The sequence below is a fragment of the Bradysia coprophila genome, unplaced genomic scaffold, assembly GCF_014529535.1.
Source record: "Bradysia coprophila strain Holo2 unplaced genomic scaffold, BU_Bcop_v1 contig_439, whole genome shotgun sequence".
Taxonomy (NCBI): domain Eukaryota; kingdom Metazoa; phylum Arthropoda; class Insecta; order Diptera; family Sciaridae; genus Bradysia; species Bradysia coprophila.
Window position 1 is genome coordinate 637320 of NW_023503692.1, and position 22983 is coordinate 660302.

At 37.3% G+C, this 22983-nt stretch overlaps 1 long non-coding RNA gene across 1 annotated transcript; it reads left to right on the top strand.

Annotated features, from left to right (window-relative positions):
* The first annotated feature begins 421 nt into the window (after nt 1-421).
* Nucleotides 422-21772, top strand: LOC119082458. Its single transcript, XR_005088642.1, has 3 exons — nt 422-725; nt 12731-12736; nt 21761-21772. It is a non-coding gene; the product is annotated as an uncharacterized LOC119082458 (long non-coding RNA).
* Nucleotides 21773-22983: the final 1211 nt, after the last annotated feature.

Consider the following 22983-nt stretch of genomic DNA (forward strand, 5'->3'; position numbering starts at 1 on the left):
GCTTTCGTTCTCGGATGGACGTAAAAACATTTTTTTCTACAAATCAGAGCCATAATAATTAGGGATGAGAGGCGTTCAAAATTATCGATAATATCAATCGAAAGAAATTATCGATAATCGATTAATCATATCGTTATCGATAATTTAATAATTATCGATAATTATCAAAATATCGAAATTCGATAATTATCAAAATATCGATATTTTGATATTTATCTGAAAATTCATGATAATATACCGATATATCGGAATATATCGATAAATATCGGATTTTCGGACCGAAATATCGATATATCGAATTATCGATATCTTGATAATTATCAAAATATCAATAATTATCGATTATCGATATTTTTTTGATAATTTTCGATAAAAAAAGTCGATAATTATCGATTATCGATAATTGATAATTGATCATAATATTAAAATTATTTCTATTTCTGTTAAAAAGAATTATTTTATGACAAAACAATTGTTAAACTGTTTTGAAACACAAAAACAATTACAATATAGAATTACATACCATTTCAGCTTGAATTGAACAACAAAAAGACTTTCGTGTTTACAGAAGAAATTTCTATGTTTTTAAATTTTCGCGCACAAAAGGACCACCAGTTGAAAAATATTAACATAACAAAAATAAAATTCTGATCAATGAAATTTCGAAAATCGAGTAGGCAGCTGTTCCCCGTTGAGTGTTGGCCGAAGTGTATGGAGGCTGTTTAGTTCAACGGAATACGCAACTGCAACAATCTGGATAAAGTCGTTGTGAAAAATTGCGAAGCTAAAGTTGCAGAAATGGGTCCTATCGCTGTCGGTGATCATGGTGGAAACCTAGCTGTAAGAAACCGGGAAGGAGGGAAATCTGCGGTTTCTGATGGAACGAAGTATGACGATCGTCGTCAGACTCGTGAAGGCCATTTTGCGAAGCGTATTGAGGGTAACTGTAAGGTCAGTGTAACAAGTTCTCCTCCGAAAGTTAGGAATCCTTTTTCTGTTGTCGATACCAACGTAGTAGCAGCGCAAAGGTACAATCCGATTATAGACCATAAAGAGAATTGTACCACGAGTGGATACGTGGGTAAGAACAATTGCGGAGGTCGATGGACTAATAACCGCACATCTAACGAGAAGCGAAAAGGGTCAAACAAAAATTTTGTCCGAGTCTCGTTTATACCTAACTGTACACGTTAAGTGATAATGATAGATGAGTTTATCGAAAAAGTCACTGTTTGGTCCTCCGCCCATTGCTTTGGGGAGACAATAGTAGCGTTGTTTTTTGAAATAAAAAATCAAAGAAACCGGTATTTTACGAAGTCAGGAGGGTCGAAATTTTAAAAAATATATTGGCTCAAAGAGTGGCTTTGTTAGTGCTGTGTCAGCTTGAATTCGTAACTTATTTAGACATCATGACAAACGCGAAGTTTAGATTATCCCCATTACATGTAGCCTGAGGAACATGCTGAACGGTGGCGAGAATATGAAGGAGGAAGATATACGAAATTCTTCCTTTCTGAACCGAACGGTAAATGATCCAAGGAACTGGTCAGCATGGACCGAAATCGCATTGCGAGGGTGGTAGGAGCGATTACCGGGCACTGTGGTCTGAACAGGCACCTTAGGAAGATGAGGCTCTCGGATACATCTGAGTGCACCTGCGGGTTGGAAGATGAGACGGGCATCCATGTCTTATGTGACTGTGCCAAATTCTTCCAACTAAGACGCAGGATTCTTGGTGATTACACCTTGACGCCTTCCGAGGTCTTAAGGCTAGGACGTCACATTGGACAGGTTCCTGGCTAAGACAGGAAGGTTTACGTGATTTATATGATGAAACGGGAAGGAAACAAAGGATCATTAGATCTGTGTTTCATGATCGAGCTCGCTCGATCGCCCAAACTGATAAATCTAAAAAAAACCTGAGGATTCGTAAAACTCTAGGTCCTACTAGCTATCGAATCTTATGCATAAGTATCATATTTCTGATTGGCCGATGCTGTAGGCCGTTGCACCGTAAGTTATGGGGATCAACTATGGCAATGGTCATTTAAACTCTCATAAAACTAGTGTAAATACCTATTCACACACCGTTTTGCTGAAAGCCAAGATCCAATCTTTTACGCGCCGTGAAATCATGTTTCACGAATTTGTATCGCGTCCAAATAGTCTACACCTGTAGGTTTGGCTATTCGCACGCACGTCCCAATAGTCCACACCTGTAACAATTGCTATTCGCACGCGCGTTCCAATAGTCAACAAACATAAAAGTGACTATTCGCACGCGGCGTGCGAATAGCCAACGGCTGAAGGAAAGACTATTCGCACGCGCGTGCGAATAGTCACTTCGATTTTTATTTATTGTAATATTTGTTGATTGAAAAGATCGTTTTTTTACTGACTGCGCCGTATGCGAGCAGTCTTTTTTTTCGCTTTGAATAAATAAAAACCTACGTCTCATTAAAAAGAAAAAAAGAAATGCGTAAACCCATAAGACCCCAGTTTTTCGTACGGGTCTAAAAATCATGAGCTTTCATTATTCCAGTTCATTTATTCACCGCTGAATTTATGAATTACGAATAAATCTAGAATTTTCTTGAAATTTTATGCAGTTTTTAGTCTTGATATTATGGAAGTTTCCATGACTTACATTCAATTTGAATTATTCAAACTGTCATTCGTTCAGCTACCACGACTTACATTCAAACTGTCATTCGTTCAGCTATTGTACATTTTACATCTCAATAGCACTTTGGATCTGTCTCAAATCATGTACTGCTCTGCTGTACAAATTCGCGACAAGTACATTTGGTAACTTGCAGAAGTACATCTTAGCTGTACATAGAACTGTCATTCCGTTCAACGTTCAACAATTACGTAGAATCATCGATATAATATACTGTCATTATCGATATAATATACTGTAGATGTGTGTCATTATGATAATAGTCGATATGATAATTTTTTCTGATGTCAAAATAATAAAATTTATTGCCATTGGTGGAAGGTCATCGGTGGCAGGTCATCGGTGGAAGGTCATCGATGGAAGGTCATCGGTGGACAGATAAAAAGATAGAAATAAAAGTTTGTTTTAAAATTTTCGTCAAATTGTGGAAATTCATCTGTCAAAAGGCATCGATGGAAAGCCATCGGTGGTAGAACATCTGTAAGAATCCATCGGTGGAAGACAATCGATGGAAAGCCATCGGTGGAAAGCCCAGACCCAAAATGCTTATTCAAATTGAATTCAACCTTAATTTTAACCAACCGTTTACCGGAGACTTCGATTGATTTTACGGGAAATTTTCATGTAGATTTCACGTCGCGTTTAGAATTGTTCTCCAGCATCTAGTTGAGGAAGAGGCTTAAGAAATTTATGACTGAGAAAGTTGTCGCGTCTGTTTACACTCGAATGTTTGCCGTAACGTTCGTTAACTTGTGGATGGTCTGCTGCCGTGAAAACTATCTATGTGAGAGGCTAAAACAATAATCAAATCATCTTTGTCTTACAAAACTTTAAAGCTTGCTTTCTTAGAGCATGAGTGCCATGACTATTTTCTGCTGACGATAAACCATTATATGAAAAGATTTCGGCTGCCCTGCGAGACGATGGAACAAAAAATTAAATTTCGGTAACTTCTCTACTATTTTTGTGCAATGTTTAGACACGAATCCTGATTCGGCTCCTAACTTTTTAATTCGTGATTTACTTTTTCCTAACACACCCGGTGTATCACCCGGTGTATCGAAAATGATCATCAAATAACTTTTTGTTCTTTATATTCGGCTCTCTCCTATTCCGTGTGTGTACCGGAGCGCTCGTTCCTCGGCACAGTCGAACTGTGAAGGAGTTTGGCGAACTAAACAGTCATCAAATCGGCAAGAAATTGATTTAGTTTCAAGGGTCAGACCTACAAGGGATTATTCTAAATTCTCACTCCATGTTGTATGAAGAAGAGACGTTTCAAGGCCGTATGGTAATAACGTCTTCGTGTAACACAACAGCCCTTGACGCTTGTTCTGTTGTTCTGTTGATCGGATTATCCATACAGACGTTTGTTCATCATCATCGTCACCCTCTCTGAACTGAAATAACTACCAAATTCATCACACAAATCGGGGCTCATTGTAATATCTGAAATCAAGGAATAATTCGGTAAACCAAAACATAACCACCTTCCAGTCGAGTTTCCAAGTAAAAAAATTTCACATTTTAATTCAAAATTGTAAGACCTGCGATGTAATTTGTTGGTGCTTAAAAATTCAATTTGTTTTCTTGTGTGCTGCCTTTTATTTAGTTAAACATAGAACATATATCGTTCAAACTACAAAAACAATATTATCTAAAAATGCCGCATTGCAAAGGTCAAAAGTCAAAGTTTCTAAAACAAATTTTCGATGTCCAATGTTTACGTAATTGTAGATTTTATACCACTTAAATAGTAAATTTGGTACTACGTGAATGGTTACTTTTTACTATTAAGTAGTTCACAGTAATAAAATCCAAATTAATGAGATAATTAGCATTAACATCCCGATGTAGAACAGATAGTGTCCGTCCATCGAAAAATTGAAGCACAGACAGGTGTTCACCTTTCCGGGCAATGTTTTGCCTTATCTGTCTCATTTGGACCAGATGGAAATTTTGGTGAAACGTTCGCTCTCTTCAAATTCTCTATCTGTTCACCCAAGAATTTAAAAAAATAACGCTGGTTAAGTGGTCTGAGCATCAAAGCCCACAAGTCCAAACCAAAAATAAGCTGAAGAGCGGAATGCGTCCAATTTTGGTAGACTATTTTCAAAGAATCTCTTTTGAGATTTTCTGCTTTGCGCTTTAGCAACGGACCTTCAGAGTACCATATGAGACGTGTGTTTGTGGGCGCCTTGAATTTGAAATGAAATATCGCTTGGGTTTTATCCGAAAAACTCAAAGTTTTTTTTTGATTTTTTTTTTTGAAATTTTCAAAAATAAAATTATTTATTTGCCAAGCGTTGCGTAGCTCGTTTAATAAAACTTTATTTCAAGTACGATTCCACCTCCTCCTTGGAAACTGGTTCGGCTTTTTTCGAGCTTTTATTGTGATCATTATGCGCAGTGACTGTACACTGCACCATAAAATCCATAACGTGCGGGTACTTATTGAATGGCAGTTTTTTCCTTTGGCCGTCGACGGAATAGCCCATCAGTAATTCATCGTCAATGATCGCATTGCACACGGTTCTCATAGTCGTGGCCATACGCCAATTGCCACACATCGGCACTTGATTATGCTATTTGTTTAAATGTTATTACGACTCAACAGCAAAGCTTGCATACACTTACAAAGTATTCATAGTTTTGGGTGAGCTCAAAATCCAATTGCGGGATTTGCTCATGTTTAGTAATTGGCAATTTCAATTGGGGACCAGAAACGGATATCATGGAGGGGTCTCTGCAAACTTAAATTTTAATCTCAAATAATTTTACAAATTGGAAATTTTACCCGGATCCGAAATATTTTCAGCAGCAGCTACATAAGAAGTAGCGCCAATTTCACCGGAAATTTCATCATTTTCTTGGGAAATTGGTTGAATGGGAAATTGCATCAGTTGAATCGGAAATTGCATCGGTTGAATGGGAAATTGCGTCGGTTGAATGGGAAATTGGATCGGTTGAATGGGAAATGATGGCAACGGGAATGGACGATTGATCGGGAGATATATTCATATCAGTTTCAATGGAAATGGCATCATCATCAAGAGAAATGGTGACAGTTTCATTGCAAAGGGCACCAATTGCATTAGAAAATGCATTATTTCCAAGCGAAATTTCCTCATTTTCACGATTGGACGATCGATCGGGAGATGCATTCATATTACGAGCAACGGTACGCATCTTTTGCTTTTCTAAATTTCTTGCAATGCTATCCTCTGCTGCCTTTGCTTGTTGGTACGAACCTGGAAAACGTAACAACTTAGCAAAACATTCAGTCTCTAGCATAAGTGGAATTTTCTATATGTGCCCAGAAAAGTATTCGACCCTAGAAGCCAAAACCACTTTCAAAAAAATTCTTCAAAATTTCTCCAGTTACACAAGTCCGTACAGGGTCGTGTGGGGCTTCATTGGAAAGGTAATTGAATGCACTTTTGGGGCAAATGCGGTCTTACGGAAGTTTGATAGCGTCTGCGATGAAATATGAGCACTTAAACATTTCAACTTCTCATATTTCATCGTAGATGCTTCCACACCCCCCTAAAACCCTATTTGCCCCAAAATTTAAAAGAATCCCCCTGATTGCACAATTTATAACATTAATGAGCTAATGACACCGAAAGATGCTATCATTAATTGCAATAATAAAAAAGTTTACGTCGTCGCTTCGGTTTTTGAAAAATACGGTAAACACGCAAGTTTTCATACTGCTCAAAATTACAAGTGGTGCTGGTAACACAGAAACGAATGTTGGAAACAACACAGTACTACCATGTCTATCATTTGCCGCAATGGTAAGTAATTTAAAGTTTCTATTGCCAGAAACAACATCATAGCACAGTAGCAATTCCAATCGCATTGTAAAGTGAAAACAAGGGGAAGTGATGCCATTCGTCACAATAATCACAAGAGACCATATCGTCCACACTGTCCCGTTCGTTACAGCTTCCGCAATTAAAATGGCTCATCGTCGTTAAACTCATTCTATTATCAATAACGGTGTTTCTTCAAAATCTAAAGGTTTATTGTTAATAGACAAATAAAATAGGATTGGTATTTAAAAAGGGACTTAGCAAAAGTTAACAAATTAATTGTGTCAATAATGGAATGAATACAAGGAAACCCTGTTACTTCGGTTTCAAAATTTAAAAAAGGAACAGTGCAACTGAAAACAAAATGCTTTGTCACGTTAAACAGATGCGAGCTTTTAAAGCATGCGTAACTCAAACGAAAGTCTTAGTGCAATTGATTTTTTCTTTCATAAGCTAAGAGCAAGTAACAATACTCATTTTTTCAACGAGAGGCAAAAACAGTAGAAAATTTCATTTCGAGGGTGTTGTGAGTCACCCGACACTCACTTATCAACGGCTGATAAAACGACTATCAACTTGATCTAGTTGATGCGTCCCTGAACGAACTAGTCAAAACTATTTCAATTTATTAGTTGCACAATGGTTATGACAGGAATCAGTTAAGGAAATTGCAGTTATTCAGAAACTTTAATTAGTTTTAACTAGAATTACTTCCTTCAACCTAGGATCTCTTTAGTGTTCAAAGTAAAATATAAAAACTATAGACTTGAATAAGGCTGTGTGCCACATTATATAGCTGTAGAATTTATATTGCCGTACCAACGCTTCGAAATAAAAACGTGTTGAAGAGCAAGCAAAGTTAGCACATCAGCAGCATAGGTGACGGTCGGATTCTCAGGTTAAGCATCAATCGGCGCGGTTAGTACTTGAATGGGTATGACCGCAAAATTCATGAAAGTTTATGAAAAAAAGTTTTTATTTCTCGTGATAGATTTGAAATGCGTCTCGCAGCTATAATATAAATTACACAGCTATTTTAACTACAGTCTTCGCAATATTCATTACACAGCTATATGCCAAAAAATGGGGGTGCTAAGTCCACTTATAGCTCTCACACGTATATTGGGATTTTCCGTGTGCGTTTTTTGGGTGACTCACTACAGTCTGGCAAACCAGAAGCTACAACCTCATAGTGCAATTTATAACTTTTCTTCCCGTCGCTGAACAAATATTCATAATATACCACTTTTAGGCACTAGACGTGTAGAAATACACATCGTGTGCCAAATCATTGATCACTGAGTTGCATGTAGCGTTTTTCTCGCCTTTACCTTTCGTCATTGCATTTAGAAAAAAGTATTTATTGATCTTTCAATATATTTCCGTTTTGCCAGGATCTACCCGCGATACATTCAGAGGAAGGTTCTTTTTTTGCATTGATGCAAGTGAGTGCCGATTGCGAACAGCCGAGAAAGTGACAACTTTTAACTATTTCTCTTATATTTTACTATATTAGGTAGTTTAAACGTTCATTTTGGTATAAATTGGGACATTCGCATTATTTTCAGTGTCGTCATTTAAATGTCGTCATTTAAACGTCGTCATTTAAACGTCGTCATTTAAATGTCGTCAAATAAATGTCGTCAGTTAAATATCATCATTTAGTTGTCGTCATTATTTAAATATATGTATAGATGTCGTCATTTAAATGTTGTCAAACAGTCAAAAAGAGGTAAAAATTTTTTTTTATTGCATCTATGAAATATTGAAATATGCAAACACAATGCCCCTACAGTCTGCCTCGATCCGTTAATTACACACTGCATCGTAATCCTATAAGCCCATTGTACTTTGTACGGTACTTAAAATCTACAGATTGACATCGTACACTGATAGTGCCAAGCTAACAACGGTTGTTCATCCAGTTGTATTGGTGCAACAGCAAACTATACAAAAATGTACATACTGCTACTCGCGCCGATTTATACAAAAAAAACATTACAAGTGAAATTGTTATTGTTTTTGTAAATAACTTGCCGAATGTGATAATTGAAATTAAGTGAAAAAATAATAGTGAACAATGGAAATGACATTGAGGAATTGGGTGAGCATTACAATGTCACCGTGTCAAAGTAATGAAACCCAAAAATTCGTTAAAATGGAACCTAAAATTTGTGTTACGAATGAGTGTAAAACAATCTTTTGTATACATAATAGAATGTATCGGAAAGGAGATTGAATTTGTGGTGGATGCTGAAATAAAAGTGTTGCATGTAAGTGAAGTAATTTTTTTTTTGCTGAGCAAATAATGTAATTTATGGCGTACGCCCTCCGTTTTCCTGCTTTAAAATATCTTACTGACATTTCCTTCCTTCATCGCATGTACATAATTCATTCTTACGGAATTGTTAAACGTATTTTCTATACCAGATTCTCTATGGAACCGAGGGGCAAACCACTCGATTTGCAACTCTTTTTCTGTGCAATTCACGTCGTAAGTGTTCCTAAAATTTGAATTTTAAGTGAACGATTCAATGAAAAAGTGAACCAAAAAAGTACGTTTCAACGCTTCTTTGTATGAAAATGACGCTACGTTAGAAACACCTCCGCACTTTCTATTTTGAATTTCGACCGCACTTACGGCGTGAATTCTTTCGCAACACTAGACCCTTTACCTCGCTCGTAAAGTCAAACACCATCCTCTGATACTTTTACTCATCTGAATATCAAACGAGATATCAAATTCCTTCACTGGCAAAAGTGTCGATTTTCAAAATTCAGTCCATGTTCCAACACAAATATCGTTTTTGGACATTACCAAAGAAAGTCATCACAAACTTTTCAGTAGACTTTCTCGTATGCAACGAGCGAAATAGTTATTTACATCATTAGGCTTGAAACACCGAATTCGCAGTATAAGTGTGAATTCGCTCACAGAGAGAATTATTGTTACATTTTTTTTTGGATACGTATAAGATATTTCGATTTGTTTTAATTTTCAAAACCAATTCAACAATTTAGAGATTATAAATAAAAAATTTCACCAAGATTCTTTGATGGAGGAAGCGTTCCAAGAATCGAGGCAACATGAGTACATGAGTATGTAAGCGTACTTACGAATGTAACAATAATTCTCGAGGTTAAACGAATTCGCACACATACTGCAATTGAGTTGTTCAAGCCGAATACGCGCCCCTCCATTAAATACAGAAACAACTAAAACAAATGTATGTGCTTCTGTGAACTTGTACACATCATTCAAGGCTAAACTTAAATGTATAGAAGAACAATAAGAATAAAACCGAAACCGAAAATACACGCTAAAAAGCCGAACGAGTTGATCGTTCGATCATATATGAATGAGAGGCCAAAAAAACCTCAGTTGGTCACACTGATTTTCAGCTACTGTTCTTTGTTAAATTGCATAGTCAAATGAAGGTACGCTAGATGACGCTAGGTTGTCCCCATGCAATTTTGAATCCAACTAGCTCAAAATCAGTCTTACCAACACAGTTTTTTTTGTCCCACGAATATTCAACTTTGTCGTACATATCACTCTTTCATACATAGTTCGATGTGCATCAAACTACTCGTTGATACGGAGAGTAAGCTCCGCCTTCGTATCTTTCACTCTTTGACGAATAACATAAACAAACTCCACCATTAAGCAAAACATCGTCTGCCGGTGACAAGACCGTGCAATTAATCGGTGTTAGTGTATGTGAGTTGATGACATTGCTGTAAACACCAAAATACCCAGTTGAAAAAGGGATACTTGAATCGGTGAAAATGTCGTACTACTATCAGTCAGATTTAGACTAGGCTACAAATACCCTACGGAGTAAGTTTTTGCTCCATATATGGAGAACAAAATTGATCCAATTACTCGACTTTGAAGCAAAAGTAGCGAGAGAGACTATACTCGATTATGATGTCGCTGTTTTGCTAATTTCTTTTGTTTTTGAAGTAGATTTTATTTGTTTTAATTCTTGTGTAGTTTAAGCACATAAATAAATATAATTCGAGTCATCTGATTATAATTCACATCTACTGTAGATCAAATGGTTCAAGGGAACATTCTAAAGCGATCTTCGCCGTTTATCCGAGAGGATATTGATTATTAAAATTTGCTGATTGAACTTCAAATTCCTGAAGCGTATCAATACTTAGTACAGTTACCCAATTATATTATGACTACGGTTGTGGGATTCATTCCTTTTACATCCTACACACTTCCCACATTCAATTGAACCAACGAATTCAATTTCATTTTTGATTTTGTCTATTGGCACCATTGACAGACAAGTGGTTAGTTCTCATTATCTGCTTGTGGTAGCACCAAATACTTTGCGTGTTCAAGCAGTTAAAGAAGTAGTAGGTAGCGTCAATCAAAATTCTGAAAGAACAGTTTAGATCACATCTGATTTGATCGCAAAGGCAGTAAGCAATTTAGAAGGTTTTTTTTTGTGCACTATATGTATTTTACATGCTACATGCGTCGAAAACGGTACTTTTCATGTTTCACGCACTAATTTCGACTTCCAAAGCATGCAAAAACCACTCTGGATAAAAAGATGAAATGTCTCGTTTTCGCGTGTTTACTGACCTCGGCTACGCCTCGTATCACACGAAAACTCTACTTTTCATCTTTTTATACCAAGTCATGTAAAATACTAATGCTTTTCTGATCTTTCAAACATGAGAAGGAAATTCGTGTGAAATGGGAGAAATGTAAAACGCTAATGAAATACATGTAGAATGAATGGAACGAATTACATGAAGAAAACCAACAAAACCGTTAAAAACGTGTGTTGATTGTTGAGTTTAAATTGGACAAAATAGCAAAATTCTAATCATAAGATGTTGTGCAACAAAATGACGATCGGCTGTACCTCCACCGTTTTTGATATCCGCCTTCTTGGTACATGACATATGCAAGATTCTTTTCATAACATTTTCATTGTTCATTTGTCAACAGATTGCGAAGTGACATTTCAGTTATTTTTAAGCTTTTCGTGATATTGTAAAAACTTCAAGTGATTTCATTAACTTTGGGAACACGGGTTCTCCAATTCAAATGAGTGATAGATCGTTGGATTCATCTTTGAATTCTAGAGAAGTCACATCTTTAATTTTTCGATTAATTTTGTTTGTTTTCGGTGCAAAACGTTCAAAAGTGAAGGCCTGTCAGAGGGTCCCGTGAACAGTTTTTCGCCAATAACTCACGAAATAATTATTGTAAATCATTGTTATGCTGTACTAATGTCGGTTATGGGAAGACGTACTACAGGTGGAGTGTATACACTGGTTGGTGCAAGTACATCCACAAGATTTATGACCAAAAATATAGTTTTCGCCTTCTCTGCAAAATTGATGTTTCACGGGACTGGCTGTGTAGTGTTCTAGCCTGCCTCACCCACTATCGTTTCACATATATAAGATCCCAGGTCTTCTGTGTGGCAAGCCTACAGAAACTACAAGTCTTCGGAAAAAGGAAAAAAGTAGATAAAAATGACTGCACTTACAGACGCTGTTTCAGTAGCAGAGCCCCTAGAAAGAAAGTTATAATTTTCAACTTGACAGTAACCTTTTTCCGAAGACTTGCCGATTTTTTTTAGGCTTGCAACACAGAAGTACTGGGATCTTATATATCTTGAACAATAGTGGGTGAGGCAAGCTACAACACTACACAGTCAGTCCCTTGGAACATCAATTTTGCAGAGAAGGTGGACTCTCTGAACACTATATATTTGGTGAGCAGTCTTTTTTTTCGCTTGTCACTTGGGGTCGTCAGCATTTTCGCCAATAACAGTAAATTCCACCGATAACAGTAACACTAACAGTAATGACCGTCACCGAAAAATTGATCATTGTAGATATCCCTAAATGTCCATTAATTCACAATTAAACGTTATTTCCACTTAAGTCACTAAGAAAAATAAAATCATTCTCGATCATTATCTTATAACGTGTGCAAGTGGTGAATTTTTGTGAAATGGATTTTAATGATTTAATACTTCTTTTGGATGAGCCGGACGAGGACACCGCTCTCATTGATTATATTTTGAACACGAAAAATCGTGTTTATCATTATTTGGACCGGGAACCCGGAGTATTTAATCTCGATGATTTGGGAGATTCATATTGTCACACGCACTTCAGATTTTATAAATCTGATATTCGAAAATTGGTCCAGTTGCTGAATATTCCCAACAAAATAACATTGAAGTGGAGAGTTAAAGTGGGTGGAGAAGAGGCGCTGTGTATATTGCTTCACCGGCTTTCATATCCAAATAGGTAATGTGTAATGTTCGATTAATTTACTTAGTCTTACATTTCATGTGGCCATTGCAGATTGGTCGACCTGATGAAATTTTTTCCAAGAGGCCGAAGTGCATTAAGTGAAATTTTTAACCACATGGTCGATCATGTTTTGAATGAAAAAGGGCATGTGCTGAAGAGTTTCAATCAGACTTTCCTTTCTCAAAACCAATTGGAAGTGTTCTGTGCCAGTATACATGCCAAAGGATCACCATACAAACGGGTGTTTGGGTTTGTGGACGGTACGGTTAGAGCAATTTGTCGACCCAGTACAAATCAAAGAGAAGTACATCACATCACTTTTTTAATTGCTACGACGGCGACTTTATTTGACTCTGTTTTCAGTTCTACAACGGCCACAAAAGATTTCATTCGATCAAATTTCAGTCGCTGATGCTTCCGAACGGAATTGTTTATAATATGTTCGGGTCGGTCGTTGGAAGGCGCCACGATGGACATTTACTGGCCCGTAGTGGACTCGTTAAAAAAATCCAAGACAAGTTCATTGGTTGGCCAAATCCCCCACACTTGTATGGGGATTCTGGCTACCCTTTATCATCGCAGATAATTGTTCCGTTCAAAGGAAATGTGACACGAAGACAAGCCAAGGCGAACAAGATCATGAGCAAACTCAGAGTCAGTGTAGAATGGGGATTCTCAAAAATAGTGCAGCTCTTTCCATTTATCGATTTCAAAAAGAACCTGAAGATTCGCAAACAAAAGGTGCCAGCATTCTACAAGGTCGCCACGATTCTCACGAATTGCCATACATGTTTGTATGGGAGTCAAGTGTGTCACTACTTCGAATGTGACCCTCCTACATTGGAGGAATATTTGATTTGAAGATTAAATCAAATAAATTAAATTTTTCACTCAACAGAAATTGTGTTTAAATTGTCTTTATGTGGAAACTCAGAACTCATGCATTTCAATTTTAAAATACCCTTCACAGCGTGCCTTGAGTTTTAAGACGTCGATTTGAAGCATAAGAAATCTTCGTTTCATTAACATTAAGACGTCTAGTTAGAGTGTTGAAAAATCATTTTCTTCTTCTTTAATAAATAAAGTACGTAAAATGCATAAACGTCGAAGTGTAGATCAGCTCGTTCGTTTTGTGTGGAGCCGAAATATTCAGTACGATTATTTACTGCTCGTTGAAGTCCAAAGCAGAAATCCATTCTCATTCCGGAAGCCAAAACCCGTGTGGGACGACATTGCTAAAGCCCTACGCGAAAATGACTTGAAGATGAAAGTAACTGACCGAAGCTGTCGTGAAAGAGTCGCTGAGTTACTCAAAAAGCACCGTCAAGATGAAATTGACGTCATACGATCGTAAGTAAAGAGGACACATCTTCATTGATTTCATTCATAAAGCGTCATTTCGTAGTACCGGTGCTACAGCTGACAAATTAACCGAATTGAAGGCTCTGCTCACAACCATTAGTGAAATGGCACTCACTAAGCCGAGCGACACCCAATCATCTCTTTACCAAAAGCAGAACAAAAAGGATGGTGAGGCCATACGAACTGCTGCGTTGAATGATATGTCGGGCTCGGACACAGACTCTGATGACTACATCAGTAACAGTTCACGTAAAAAATCACGTCAGAGCTCAAATGACTCGTCCGGAGAAATTCAGATGGTGAACAGCGTTGGTGACTTCTTCGGTCGCCAAATGTCATTGCAAGAGGAAGAGGAGGATATTTTGATGAATGAAAGATTACTTCATCTCGAACAATCATCCGAAGTCATTCCGGCAGTTCTGTTATTACAACAATCCGAGGCAGGCAGTGATATGCCATCAACTTCAATTTCAAATGGAATTTCCATTCCCGTAGCAGATACGGCGGTATTTACTCTAATAATAGGAAATTAATTTAAAATCTTAAAAATTGTCGTTCGTAGATTGCCACTACACGCGTGGTTGAAACAGTTTCACAAATTGTAGCCACTACGCCAGCATCATCAATCGTTACGACCACTGTTTCGCACACATCATCCAACGACCGTTTTTCTAACCCGAAGAAAGACCTTGTAAAATACTTGGAGAAAAAATCCAAGGTAAAATGCATTCACATAAATATTGTCTTCACAATTGGTAAACTTAACATTTCGCTCAGAATGAATGCCAGTTGAAGAGTGAAGAGATTCGTGTACGAGAAATGGAAGCTGTTACCAGAAAAGATGAGGTGGCTGTATTGCGTATGAAAACGGAAAATGAAGCGGAGGAAAATAAGAAATGTCGCGAGCTGGAAGCGGAAAACAAAAAGGAAGAATTGCGGATACTACGCCTAAGAACTGAAGCAGATATTGACGATCGGAAGAAAATGCAGGACCTTCTGATATCTCTGCTTACAAAAAACAATCCGATGTAAATTCGTGTTTTCAACCTGTCGTGTTAAATCAAATAAATGAGAATTTGTAAAATTTGCGTTTCACTTAACTGGTAAAATAGAAAGAATTCTACGAAACTATCAAAATTTACTACAAAATTGTATTTTGCTCAACAGCTCCAATTGATTTCGCGTAAATTCAAACTTGCCCTGCATAAATCAGTTGTGAACTTCTACGTGATTTAGAAGGTTCACAATAATCGATTTCCAGATGACGGTCATTACTGTTAGCGTTACTGGTACTGTTGGAATTTACTGTTATTGGCGAAAATGCTGACGACCCCAACTAAAAAGAAATAAAACGGTAAAACGTTATTAGGTCCAAAAAAATGTTTTTGTCATAACTTTTGTGGAGATATACTTGCACCAACCAGTGCATACACTCCACCTGTAGTACGTCTTTCCAAGACCGACATTAGTACAGCATACCAATGATTTTAAATAATTATTTCTTGAGTTATTGCTGAAAAACTGTTCACGAGACCTCTGACAAGCCTTCACTTTTGAACACTTTGCACCGAAAACAAACAAAATTAATCGAAAAAATTAAAGATGTGACTTCTCTAGAATTCAAAGACGAATCCAACGATCACTCATTTCAATTGGGGAACCCGTGTTCCCAAAGATAATGAAATAACCTGCAGTTTTTGCGATATCACGAAAAGCTTAAAAATAACTGAAATGTCACTTCGCAATCTGTTGACAAATGAACAATGAAAATGTTATGAAAAGAATCTTGCATATGTTATGTACCAAGAAGGCGGATATCAAAAACGGTGGAGGTACAGCCGATCGTCATTTTGTTGCACAACATCTTATGATTAGAATTTTGCTATTTTGTCCAATTTAAACTCAACAATCAACATACGTTTTTACCGCTTTTGTTGGTTTTTTTCATCCAATTCATTCCATTCATTCTATACATGTATTTCATTAGCGTTTTACATTTCTCCCATTTCACACGAACTTGCTTCTCACGTTTGAAAGATCAGAAAAGCATTAGTATTTTACATGACTTGGGATTAAAAGATGAAAAGTATGGTTTTCGTGTGAATTTTGTTGATCCGAGGCATAGCCGAAGTCAATAAACACGCGAAAACGAAACATTTCATCTTTTTATCCAGAGTGGTTTTTGCATGCTTTGGAAGTCGAAATTAGTGCGTGAAACATGAAAAGAACCGTTTTCGACGCATGTAGCATGTAAAATACATATAGTGCACAAAAAAAACCTTCTAAATTGCTTACTGCCTTCGCGATCAAATCAGATTTGATCTAAACTGTTCTTTCAGAATTTTGATTGACGCTACCTAGTACTTCTTTAACTGCTTGGGCACGCAAAGTATATGGTGCCACCACAAGCAGATAATGAGAACTAACCACTTGTATGTCAATGGTGCCAATCGACAAAATCAAAAATGAAATTGAATTCGTTGGTTCAATTGAATGTGGGAAGTGTGTAGGATGTAAAAGGAATGAATCCTACAATCCCATAGTCATAATATAATTGAGTACCTGTAAACAGCTTTTAATTGAACTAAAACGCTAGAAACTTATTTTATGACATCGAGTGCGAAGTACTTTATTAGGCTCACGATGTGTATTATGACACACGGCCTCACCGAGATTCATACAACGCTTTATGCAACAGAGGGATCTAAAGTTCGCAGTTTTCGAACATTATGATCTCGAGTTGCATAAATAACTATAATGATACAATTTAGCTTGAAATGTATAAACACACATTCGCCCGGAAAATTGACAGTTTCGCTGAAACTATAATTTATTTAACGTTAAAAGGCTCACCGGTCTTTCGAGATTTGAAGGATAAAATCAATATTGAAGGAAGTACCATATTGCAATGCATGAAAGGTTACTTAATTTCAATGATACCTTCAGGGGTCATACATAAAGTACGTACTCACTTAGGGGGAGGGGAGTGTCCAAAATTTCACCTTTTTATATGGAAAAACACGTACGAAACGGGGGGAGGGGGTCAAAAGCGGCCGTACACCGCGTATGTACTTAATGGATGGCTCCTTAAAGCAATTGAAATCAGGAAATTTACTTTTACATTGATAGATGCTATAATCTCGAAGTACACTACAGCAGACGAAGAAGCTTGAAAGATAATTTTCCAAAAGACAACCAATCGAGTAGAAAAGAAAATACGGACCGAAAAGAAAATTACCACAAAATTAATTAGTTACAGGATTTTTATTGCAATATTGGATTTTTCTCAAAATTTTCAATCGATTCAAAATTTTAGTTCGTATTGAGAAAAACATTCGGTCCTTTTTATTGCATTAAAAATCGAAATAACAAAAACGATAAAGCCAATATAATATAATGATGCCAACCAACAAATATTTCATTCGCCTGAAATTATTCGCTTGGCTTTCATTATAAAACCCATCTTCGTCACATCCCAACTCATCTTCGTCGCATCCTAGCATCATTGCCGACTCGCCAATGGACCACCCCCGGAATGCGAATGGATCAGGATCTTCCAAATCCATCACTTCGTTGATTATATGTTCTAGCTGAATTCTTCTTCTTCTTTTTTCAGCCTGTTTCTATCCACTGCTGGATGTAGGCCTCTCCAACTTCTTTCCATTTCGTACGATCCATTGCCATTTGCTGCCAGTTTGTACCTGCAATATTCTTAATTCCGTTTGTCCATCTCTCTGGTGGTCTACCTATAGCTCGTCTTTTATATGGTCGCCAGTTCATGATCTTTTTGGTCCAACGTTCGTCTGTCCTTCTTGCAATATGTCCCGCCCAGCTCCATTTCAGAGATGCTATTCTTTGCATGACATCAACGACCCTGGTTTGTTGTCGAATCCATTGATTCGTCATTCTGTCTCTGAGTGTTATTCCAAGCATACTCCGTTCCATGGCTCTTTGTGTCACTCTCAATTTATCTTCGGATGCTTTTGTTAAAGTTAACGTTTCCGCTCCATAAGTGAGCACTGGAAGGACACAAGTGTCGAAAACTTTGCGTTTCAGACTATTATTCATTTTGCTTTTGAAAATTAGTCTGAGTTTTCCGAACGCTGCCCATGCAAGACCAATCCTACGTCTTATTTCTGCAGTTTGGTTGTCCAGACCTAACTTCAGTTTATGTCCTAGATATACATAGCTGTCGACTCGTTCAATGACAGTGTCACCAATTTTGATTTCTCTATCGTCCCCGATGTTGGTCATGACTTTTGTTTTCGATAAGTTCATCTTGAGGCCAACTTTGCTCGCCTCTTCACTTAACTGTTGTAGCATAAGCTGAGCCTGACCTAGATTCGCTGCTATCGGTACAATGTCATCAGCGAAGCGGAGATTGCTCAGGTACTCTCCATTTATCTTTAATCCCATTTTACTCCAGTTTAACTTCCTAAAAATACTCTGCAGAATCGCCGTGAATAATTTCGGTGAAATGGTGTCACCCTGCCTTACACCTCGGCCAATTCTGAATTTCTCCGTGCTCTTATGAAGTTTTATACATGAAGTAGCATTTTTGTACACATATCGAATTGTGTTGGAGTACCTTGAGTCTACTCTACATTCGTCTAATGCGTCCAATATCGACCATGTTTCCACTGAATCGAAAGCTTTTTCGAAGTCTATGAATAGCAAGACTATGTCGATGTTGTATTCACGACACTTCTCAATAAGCGTTCTCATCACCTGCAAATGGTCGTTTGTGCTGAAACCAGATCTGAAGGCAGCTTGTTCAACAGGTTGGTAGAAGTCGAACTTGTTAGTGTTCCTCTTCGTAATGATTTTCATAAACAACTTGTAGAGTGTTGACAATAGGCTTATGGGTCGGTAATTTTCCAGCTTTGTTATGTCTCCTTTTTTATGCAGCAATGTAATTACCGCATTTTCCCAGGCTTCTGGTACTTCTTCCCATTGGAGACATTGATTAAACAAAGCCGTGATTGCCTTTAATAATGAGTCTCCACCTAGTTTAATGGCTTCCACTGGAACACCATCTTCTCCGGGAGACTTTTTGTTTTTCATCTCGGCTACTGCAGCTTTGACTTCATCAACAGTTATGTCGGGCATATCCTCCGATCCCACGTTTCTTATTATTGGTCTATCTTCGGTTTCTTCCGTTGGGCTCTGTCTTGCTGAAGAAAACAAATTCTCATAAAATTCTGTTGCAATGTTTAATATCGCATTTCGATCCGTTTGGATCGTTCCTGTTTTGTCTCGTAATTTGAAGATTTCTTTTTTGGCGTTTGTCATTTTTCTTCGTAGGACTTTCATATTGCAGTTAGCTTCAATTATGTTTTGAGCCAATTGGACATTATATTTTCTTTCATCTGATCTCCTTGCTTTGTTGATACTTTTAGACAGGTTCCGGTATTCCACCGAATCTCGTCCTCCGTTTTTTACCAACTCTGCTCTGCTTGCGATCAGGTCTAATGTTTCTCTGCTGAGTTTTGATTCTTTCCCTTGGACGGATTTGCATTTGGATTTCATGAAACCCATTATTGTATCGACGATTTTGGTATTCAATTCGTCCAATGTTTCACATTGATTGTTGACGTTATCTAATTCGGCAGTCATTTTCGTAGCAAATTCTTCATTTTGTGTGTAAAGCCGTTGTACGTCAATCCTTTCACTTTTCTGAACTAGTTGTGATCTTTGAAATCTGGTATTTAACATGACTCTTGCACGAACCATTCGGTGATCACTACCGGTTGAAAAATTGTTTAGGACCGTAACGTTCTTAACGGTTGACTTACAGCCAGTTATGATGTAATCGATCTCATTTTTCGTTACACCATCTGCACTAGCCCAAGTCCATTTCCGTTGAGGCTTTCCTGCAAAAAATGAATTCATTGCGTACAAATTGTGTTGCTGTAAGAAGTTGAGTAAAGTATTTCCACGCTCATTTCTTTGGTCGTTGCTAAAACTACCAACAGAAACTTCGGAGTCTTCTTCTCGTTTTCCCAGCTTCGCATTGAAATCACCGATTAGATATTGGTAATGTGAAGGGTTTTCGTCCAGAGCTTTCTCGACATCTTCATAGAATCTTTCTACTTCTTCGTCATCATGGGTGGACGTGGGTGCGTAAACCTGAATTAATTTGACACTGTATCTGTTATTTATCTTCAGGATTACGTATATCACTCGATCGGATATGCTTTTCGTGTGAATTATGCGATCCGACCACCGCTTGTTTATGAACAATCCGACACCGTGCATCAGCATCTGACTGTCACTTCCTCGGTAGAAGAATGTATGCCCTGATTGTAATTTCAGGCATTCCTCTCCAGGTTTTCTCACTTCGCTCACTCCCACAACATCCCATTTTATCTTTTCTAGCTCTTCTTCCATTTCTTGCATTTTTTGTCTTGACGACAATGTTCTGGCATTATATGTGGCAATGTATAATTCGTTATGGCTTCGTTTGAAGGTTTTTAGCATTAAAACACCACGCTTGCTACTGCGGGTTGGTGAGTATGAAAGCTTTACTTTGCTCGCCCCCGGTAATCCTCGAGCTCTGACCCGCACATTTCTGCACGTTCCGGGACCACCGTGCCTATCAAAGTGCACAGTGCCCGACGGGGTAGTGTTACTCTTTTTGAACATTCTTTTCCATAAAGCTTTGCCCATTCTTTTGAACCTATCTGAGCAAAAGGTTATTCGTCCTTTAAAAGCTTAACCTAGTAGCTGATAAGAATTCTGGGATCGTTCTATCCTTTGGCTTTCTGATCGTGTTGTTTCACCTCAACGTTGGTCCCTTAACCCCAATTCTTTCGGCTTCCAGCTCACGATTCATTCAACCTTAAGATTGATCTATCTAATCCTATCTTATCTACTGCTACGTCCTCGTTAAACTTCATTCCCTCCACTCTTTTTCAAACTGAATACCGATTTTCATTGAAAGGTGAGGTTGTTTCTATGAAATCGCTATTTCCTACTCTGGTTTGTACATTCATTGAAAATTACGGCAGTTGAACATTGAACAAATATTCATAATATACCATTAGAAATACACATCGTGTGCCAAATCATTGATGACCGAGTTGCAGGCAACGTTTTTCTCTACTTTACCTTTCGTTTCGGTTACTGAACTTTTAATATATTTCCGTTTTGCCAGGATCTATCCGTGATACATTCAGAGGAAGGTTCTTTTTAATTTTTTTTTTGCATTGATGCAAGTGTGTCCCGATTGCGAACAGCCGAGAAAGTGACAACTTTTAACTACTTCTCTTATATTTTACTGTAATAGTTTAAACGTTCATTTTGGTATAAATTGGGACATTCGCATTATTTTCAAACACGTTGCAAGAAAGTTAAAATTGGGATGTGAAAGAGGCATCATTTTAATAATTTCCGAACATTATATCATCCGACATTTCATTAATTTAATTAATTAATTTAATTTGTACAAAATCAGTCAAAAAAAACTCGTGTTTTGCGCAATATTTGACGAGATTTGTCGTCATTTAAGTTTCGTCAATTAAGTTTCCTCATTTAAATGTCGTCAATTAAGTGTCGTCAATTAAGTTTCGCCATTTAAATGTCGTCAATTAAGTGTCGTCATTTAAGTGTCGTCATTTAAGTGTCGTCCGTTAAGTGTCGTCTATTGATTGTCGTCATTTAAGTGTCTTCATTTAAGTGTCGTCAATTAAGTGTAGTCATTTAAGTGGCGTCAGTTAAATATCATCATCAAGTGTTGATACGGATATTAAGCTCCGCCTTCGTATCAAATTTCTCTCTTTGACGAATAACATAAACAAACTCCACCATTAAGCAAAACATCGTCTGAATCCCTAGACCTGTTTGCAGGGTCTGCTGTGAGAGAGCTGAAGACGTGTGGTTTCCAATAACTTTTGACGCTCGATATTCTATGTTTTCATGGAGGGGCGCGTGTCAAATGGTTCAACAAAGTTCAGCTGAAACTTTGGAAGCATTTCTTTTGGAAAACGATCTGGCAAACCTCACCCTCGAAATGCAATTTCTAACTTTTCTTACCTGCCGTAATTTGCATAAACGACTTAATTTTTTTTAACAAAAGAATTTCTATTGTTCTGAAAAAAGATAAGTCCGTATTCAGATGAAAGTAAACTCTATATAGACATTTAAATGACGACATTTAAATGAGGAAACTTAATTGACGACACTTAAATGACGACAAATCTCGTCAAATATTGCGCAAAACACGAGTTTTTTTTGACTGATTTTGTACAAATTAAATTAATTAATTAAATTAATGAAATGTCGGATGATATAATGTTCGGAAATTATTAAAATGATGCCTCTTTCACATCCCAATTTTAACTTTCTTGCAACGTGTTTGAAAATAATGCGAATGTCCCAATTTATACCAAAATGAACGTTTAAACTATTACAGTAAAATATAAGAGAAGTAGTTAAAAGTTGTCACTTTCTCGGCTGTTCGCAATCGGGACACACTTGCATCAATGCAAAAAAAAAAATTAAAAAGAACCTTCCTCTGAATGTATCACGGATAGATCCTGGCAAAACGGAAATATATTAAAAGTTCAGTAAATACTTTTTCCTAAACGCAATGACGAAAGGTAAAGTAGAGAAAAACGTTGCCTGTAACTCGGTGATCAATGATTTGGCACACGATGTGTATTTCTACACGTCTAGTGCCTAAAAGTGGTATATTATGAATATTTGTTCAATGTTCAATGTTCAACTGCCGTAATTTTCAATGAATGTACAAACCAGAGTAGGAAATAGCGATTTCATAGAAACAACCTCACCTTTCAATGAAAATCGGTATTTCCT